This window comes from Camelina sativa, chromosome 11 (assembly GCF_000633955.1).
Source record: "Camelina sativa cultivar DH55 chromosome 11, Cs, whole genome shotgun sequence".
Classification (NCBI taxonomy): domain Eukaryota; kingdom Viridiplantae; phylum Streptophyta; class Magnoliopsida; order Brassicales; family Brassicaceae; genus Camelina; species Camelina sativa.
The window spans coordinates 28,134,586-28,142,723 of record NC_025695.1 but is presented as its reverse complement, the minus strand read 5'-3'; the positions used below and the strand labels follow the sequence as shown (position 1 = coordinate 28,142,723).

At 33.3% G+C, this 8,138-nt stretch overlaps 1 pseudogene; it reads right to left on the bottom strand.

The window, feature by feature from the left end:
- LOC104724461 lies at nt 3,544-6,792 on the bottom strand (annotated as a pseudogene).

Below are 8,138 nucleotides of genomic sequence, written 5' to 3'. Positions count from 1 at the left end.
TCTCAAAACCTCGGGATTCGGAAATCCATTTACTTTTAGACCACCAGCAAAATAAGCATCGAACCCACAGCTCGCCGAAGCGTACATGAAACGCGGTGTGATCATTGCTGGACCTTTTACCCACTCATGCATCCCTAGCTCGTAACGCCACACTATCATGCCTGCCAGCTCTTTTCCAATGACCATCAAATGTGTCCCCGCACAAACTGATTCTTTATCACTCAGAGAGAAGCAAACGTCAGACGGAATTCTTGGAAGTGTCTCAAAATTCTCAAAGTTTTTATCAAACCTCGTCCAGCAAGTTTCACCGCTCATCAGCATAAACACGTATGGTTCCACGATCCCGCATTCTCGCCTCATCTTAAAAACATCATACCTTTTTAGCAGCTGTAAAAACTGACTATCGAAACGTTGCATTTTCCAGTATGTCGAACACAAGACTCCGACAAAAATCTCAACCTTGAGCTGGTACAAAACCTGAGAAACGTCAGACTCGTCATCTTGAAATTTAAGACTTGTATGCTATTGAAATTTCTGTATGATTTCTCCTTTTCTTGCTCCTAATTTCGAGTCAACAATCAAAAGCCTCCTTGCCGGAGACTGGTTAGCTAGCTCAAGCTTGCTCTTAGTCTTGAAATCTTTTCTTTTCCTAGCAATAAGATTGACATTTTCCTGAAAAAAATAATTTAGATCAATGAGCACGCAATTCATCATATGTAAAATGTGTTATAACATTTTCAAATACCAAAGAATCCTACTTTATATAATGTCGGTTAGTCATTGTTGGTTTTAAAAAAAAACTAGATTGATATTATGGTAAATGTAAGACATGCTAGAGAAATTAAGACCAGAACGATATGGCGGGAGCCATAGGATGAAAAGTATTGTAGCATAATATTTTTTTCCTACATTTCTACTAGGGCTGGGCAAAATAACCGATAACCAAATAACCGACCGAAACCAAACCGAAAAAACCAAACCGAACCGAACCGAAATTCTTCAAATACCCGAATGGTTAGTAAAAATCTATATCCAAACTAACTGAAGCCGAACCGAACCGAACCGACAATTAAATGGTTAACCGAAATATCCGAAAACCTAGAAGATATCAAATATTATATACTTAATATTATGCAAAACTATAAAATAAACTTAAAATATAAATTATTTCTAGATTCAAAACAATTAAATATTTTAAATAATCAATATATGTAAATGTTATTATTTTGAATTTACAAAGTTAAATACTATTTTGTAAAATTGAATCCATATTTTTCCCTTTTTTGTATTTTTGTTATTGTATATTTGGTTAATTTTGGTTATATTCGGTTAGTTTTGGTTATATTTGGTTTATTTGGTTAATGTTAATATAATTTATGTTAGTTATGGTTATTTATTTAAATAACCAAACCGAAACCGAACCGAAAGAAACCGAACCGAACCGAACCGAAATTTCAAAAATATCCAAATGGTTACTATATTACTATATCCAAAATAACCGAAACCGAATACAACCGAACCGAAACCGAATGGTTAACCGAATGCCCAGGCCTAATTTCTACCATGAATTACTAAGACTCAAACCTCTGTGCTGTTACGAGGGAAGTATATCAAGAAAAGTTAAGTTAAATTTCAAATTGAGAATTATATATTATATAATTATTAAAAATAATAAATAGTTTGAAAACATATGCTAATAATAAAATTAAACATTATCTCAAAAGAAAAATAATAATAAGTAGGGCTAATAATAATAAAATATTATGATAAAAAATTTAAATCTAAGTTAAAAATTATTAAATAAAAAATCATAATGAATCGAGATAACCTTGTAAATTCTTTTGTATGTATTATAGTCATAAGATATTTTATGAAAAGATATAGTAAAGAGTAACAAGCATCATAACATTTATTGATATTTATATTAATAATAAACAAATATAATTGAGAAGTGATCGTAAGTGAGAATATCAAAAGAAAGATTATCATCTGTAAATGTAATTTCCTGATAAAATATTTTTTTAATATAAAATAAATTTCATCTTGAGTGAAAATTTATCAACCAATAATTATAATAAAAATACACAATTTATAAAAAAAAATATTAAATAGTTAAATCTTAAAAAAAACATGTATTTTACAAAGAGTTAAGATTAATAAATGCAAATGTATGTAACAAAATTAAATTTGACTGATTTTTTTATATTACTATATTGATTTCTAAAATCTTTAGTAAGATTATAGAATAATAGATATTAAAATTCATATTATTTAGATTCATCATCAAACAGAAAATTTGTGTCAGCGAACAGTAATTTGTTAGTTATCTAAAAGAAACAAATATATATATATATATATATATATATATATATATGAGAGAGTTCAAAAACATAAACATTTAGATAAACATAACTATTGGAACAAAAGTTGTTAATAAGATATGGTGAAAGAACAAAACTCTAAAATGAACAGACGCAATCACATGATTTTTTTTTTTGGTAAAGACCCAACTCTGCAATAAACAGATGCAACTATATAATTTTTAAAAATATATATATTTAACGAAAAAATACGACGAATTATTGCAACTATTGTTGACATTTATTCAGATTGTTATTATTATTAGTAACAAACATCATAACATTTATTGATATTTATATTACTAATAGACAAATATAATGACGAAGTGATCCTAAGTGAAAATATATCAAAAGAAATATTATAATAAGTAAATGAAAGTTTCTGATAAAATAATTTTAGAAATAAAAGAAATTTCATCTTTAGTGAAAATTTATCAACCAATAATTATAATAAAAATACACAACTTCAAAAAATAAAATATTAAATAGTGAAATCTTAAAAAACACATCTCTTACAAAGAGTTATGATTAATAAATTAATTCAACTGTAAGTTACATAATTAAAAGTTCATTAATTTTTTATATTACTATATTGATTTTTAAAATCTTTAATAGATTATAAAATAATGTTGGATATAAAATAGTAAAATTTATATTATTTAGATTCATCATAAACGATACTTTTATGTCAGCGAACAATGATTTGTTAGTTATCTAAGAAGAGAGAAAACAAAATATATATATATATAGTTATAAAGACATAAATATTTAGATAAATATAATTATTGGAAAAAAAAGTTATGAATAAGATACGGTGAAAATACACAATTCTACAATAAACAGATACAACCGCATGATTTTTTTTAATATAAAAAAGATAACTCTACAATAAACAATAAACAGACAGCAACCATATGATTTAAAAATATATATATATAAAAAATATTTAACCAAAAAATACGACGAAAAGCATATTTAACATAGATTGAGACAGTGAAAAGCATATTTTGACCCCTATAATCAACATACCACAGTAGTAACCAATATAGCAGTTTAAAAAAAAAAATTATAATAATACGATATAAGAGCATGCGTATATACAATTTCTATGTACATTGGAAAGAGTAAAATACATTAAAGTGGTTGTGTTGTGACAAAAGAAATCAATTTCTATTTCCGCACGTAAGCTAAAACCAAGTTCTTCTCCACTCCGATAATAGACTTCCTGCTTTTAGTTTACTGCATGTCTTCATCATTAACAACAATCAGAAAGAAATCCATATTGTTATATGTTGTACTATATATGATGTCAAAGAATCAAGAACTTTGAGGAATGAGTTAACATTTCTATTACCAATTGATAGTGTCTTATTCCCAAGCAAAATCCAACATTAACATTTGACGTTTTCATCTTTTGAGAGCTGAACAGCGTCAGCAGGCTCAAATTACCCTCATGAAGATTCTCAGGTATCATCATCACTGGATCCTGAGACTGGTCTTGAACTACGCTCTGTCACTTATTCATCTAATCCTCTTCTTCCCCAGACGAAGCTTTCTAAGCCAACTCCAGTGACGTGTATATTTACTGTTTTTGTTGTTTTCATCTTGAGGGACCTTACAATCTTCTGCTTCTCCATCTATGTGGTGGTTTATGTTGCCTCCAGTTTCAGCGTAGCCCACTTCCATGTCACTACTACTACTACTCTGTCCTTCTTCTGCCAAGATCTTTACACCACATTCCATAATATCAATATTACTGGAGCTGAATTCAAACAGAATCTCATTCGGAGTTGCATCCATAAGGCATCTGTTTTTTACAGAAATTAAGTCGCCACAAAATATTAACAGATGTTCTGACAAAGATGTAATGGGCGTAATAGAACATAGGGGCTCTCCAGTGCAATTAGTTTCGACACCTTCTTTACTTCTTAGAGAATATGTTATCGTATACATTCCCAAACCGTTGATTGGTGAAAGCAGAAGGCAAGCCTTAAATGTTGAGAACGTAGAAAAGGCCTTCTTACCACCACCTGGGAATGTAAGAAGAGAGATGGTTATGGAGTTCCCTGTGGTTTGGTGAGTGAAGTGTGCAGGGATTTTATTACCTGGCAAGCATATACACCTGAAACCTGATTGTTGTATGATTCTTCTTTTTGATTCTTTATCCAGTTTCAGACAGTTGTAGAAACTCAGAATCCAGATTGGTCGCAGCATACACTCTCGAGTGATATACAGTCGTTTGCAGTTAGGGAAACCAGCGAAGGTCAATGACTCTGAATTGACACGATTTTTGTGCAGTTATCGATGGACAGAGATAGTAGATGCGGGAGACCTATGACGCAATCTGGAATCACCTTTATATCACTGTTGCGTAGGATTAGACGTTTTACACTCTCCGGGACATGTGTTAATCTCTTGACGCTTCTGCTGCCTATCCGTAGAAAATCAAGACGAGACCAGTGTCCAACAATGGACGCAGGAAACTCTTTAATCTTTGTGCCTCCTGCAGAGAGACTCTCGATGTTTCTAGACATATCTGGAAAACTTCTCAGTCGTGAACATTCATGCATACTCACCTCCTTAAGAGATGCTAAGTTGATGCTGGTGGGAATGACTTGTAGCTTAGAGCACCACGACGCATCCAGCTTTTCCAGTTTCTGTAGATTCGAAATAGAGGATGTAATCTCCACCAAACTCTCACAACCGGAAAGTCTCAACGTCTCGAGATTAGTGGCTCTCAAAATATTTGGAATTTCTTTCAAATGCCTGGAACCACTCAAATCTATTTTTCTTGAGATTTGTAAGGGGCTACATGTCAAACACACAAAAAAATGAGGAATACCATTAGTAACGTATTCAAAAATATTAAATACCAACCTGGATTCCTCCCCATAGCTTCTTTAAATTGCTGTATAGCATTTGGAGTTCGACGAGACACTCTGGCTGGAATGTTAGAGGAAGACTTTTTCTCGGGTATACATCCCAATGAAGTAACCTTAGACGAGGTAGATATTTAATATCCTCCGACCAGCTAACATTTCCACTGTCATTGTAGAACTTTAAGAATTTGAGATTACGCATCCCATCAAAGACTCGTTTCCTTATAGAGAATGTCCCAATCTTGGACATATCAAACGATATGCCTATGACGGATCCAGTACCCTACCAAATATTGCAAAAGAAGACTGTGGAAATTGTTATCACAAACAAAAGTATGGAATATAGATAGGTAAGAACGTACTGTTTCATTTGCCAACACATCACGAATCTCTTTGGCCTCTACTAAAAACTGACGTAGCCAACACCTCTAGTTGCTCTAGGTCATCCACATCATCAAGAACTATGAGCACTCTTTGGTTATGTAGCCATTCTTTTATTGCACCTAAATGATGTATCTTCATATCACTTTAGTTCAGGATCTTGGACAGGAGCTTTTCTTGCAAACAAATCTTTGGATTATAGTCATCAACACGAATCTTCCCCATGAAACATTTAAGTTGAAAACTACTAGAGAGTTGGTTATATAAAGCTCTAGCCATGGTAGTCTTACCAATCCCTGCAGGACCCCAAATTCCAATCATCTTCACTTCATCACTTTGCACGCATAACAAAAAGTTCAATTTTGTCAAGTGAGCTTCAAGTCCCACCATCCCGTCAAAATCCCTTGAAGTTGTCAGATTAAGTTTGTTTGAAACATCTGTAGCAATCTTTTGGATCATCTCTGCTTCGTTAGCCCTAATAAAAGCAAACAAAATCATGTTGGTGGGTCTAATTAAATGAGAGAAACTCCTCCGCTAAAGCATGGATTAAGAAAGATAAAAGCATTCTGATTCATGAGTCAAAAGAAACAACGAACCAGTTTAGAGAGTGTTCCCCAGACCCCAGCTATGGTTGCTACATCACTCAACGCATTGCTCCATCTCTGCTTCACTTCGTTAGTTTTCCCTTCACATGTTTTCTTGAAAGTACTTCTCAAATCTCCCCGCTGTTTCCGTACATCGGATGGATTAACTTTGTAAAAAATAGTCAACACAGCCTGGCCCGAAGCTTCTTTGCACTTCAAGATCTCCACCAACTCATCTAAACACCAGCCAGAAGAAGCGTACTTCTCCGAGAGCACCACAATCGAGACTCTAGATCTATTAATAGCTTGTATTAGCTCAGGTCCGATCGTATAGCCTCTCTCGATCTCTTGATCCTTGAACGTAGTGATCCCTTTGCTTTCGAAGTGACTGTGTAAATGAGATAGAAATCCTGTACGGACGTCTGGGCCGTGGAAACTCGAAAATACATGGTATCTCTTGACGTCCGACGACGAAGAAGAAGAAGCCATGGAGATAAGAGTAGAAGTGAGATTTGAAGAAAGAAGGTATCACAATGAAGAGAAAACGCGTGAAGACATGAGAAAGTTCCAAAGAAATTAGTACAGAAAATATACATACAAACATGTGGCCCTAAAGTCGTCAAGGACCCCATAAGAGTGAATGGTTGTATACTGATCGAGGACCACTGACTTTTACGATTTTGTATTTCATTTTGCAAAGCTTGCCCTACATAGCATTAGCTTTTTTTGGACTAACAAGAATAAGTCATACCTTACTCTGTTATGAAACTATTAAAATCTAGAGATCAAGATATGAAGACAATTTTTCACAATCATTTACACCATTGGCAAATAATTAATGCAAACTACATTACCGACATTTTTACCTCAAAACGTATCCCTCATACTAAAACTGCAACACATGAAAAGTAGCACTAATACTACTACTACTACAGAATCATGAGTGCCAGTTTGGAGCAACGCAAGGTCAACTCAAGAGTGACACTATATAGGTAAAGACGATATTCTTTTTGAAGTTTAAGAGAATTTTAAAATTCTACCATAGAGCTCACATTTCTAAAAATATCATCAAAGCTAATTTGAATTCGATGCAAACTAAAAAAACCGAAGAAATATATTTGTTTTTTAAAAAGCACCTAAAATCATTTGCTTTGACTCTGAGACTTGTTGAAACTGTGCTATTTCCAGCAAAGCTCCTCCCCATCTCGTCAAACTCTACAATAAAAAAAAAAACCACACATCAGTGTGATGTGTCTGTATTTTATAGGTTTTAACCATAGTTTTTAGGTTTGTTTTGAGTTTTTTATTGAGTCAAAGTGTGGTTTTAGAGTCTTTTTAGTCTTGTGAGAGTCTTTACAGGTTCTAGGTGATTTTGGAAGGAATCTGAGCATTTTGAGATGAAGATATGCATCTGGAACCAATTTGGTTAAGACTGATCGGACTAGCAAGCAGATGGAGCAAACACAGAAAAGCATCCTGGATCGGCTGATCTACATTCGGGATCGACTAGTCCCGTACCCGAAGCAACTTTTCCTTTTTCGTTTTAAACCGATTTTTAGGGTTTTATTTTACTATTTAAGCACGAGGTTCGACCTCTAGAAAGATAACTTTTATTCTACGCAGCTTTTGAGTACTTGTAAGCTTGGGAGAAGATCTCTAGTCCTTTGTATCTCTTTGGAGAAGATTTCTGAACCCTTTTACTTCTCTTTGCAATTCAATTATGATTTCTTCATTCTTGTTTTGCTGTTCTGTTACTTCTATGTCTGAGTAGTCTCTCTGTTGGGTTTCGGGTTTCAAAAAGGGGTTTTCATGATTCTCTAAATTTAGGTTGCTAGATTTGGGATTGATCTATTGTGTTCTTCTTCTATTTGTTGATTATAATGCTTAAACTAGATTAGCTACCTAGTTTATGATTGTAGGTTAAATTCATCTAG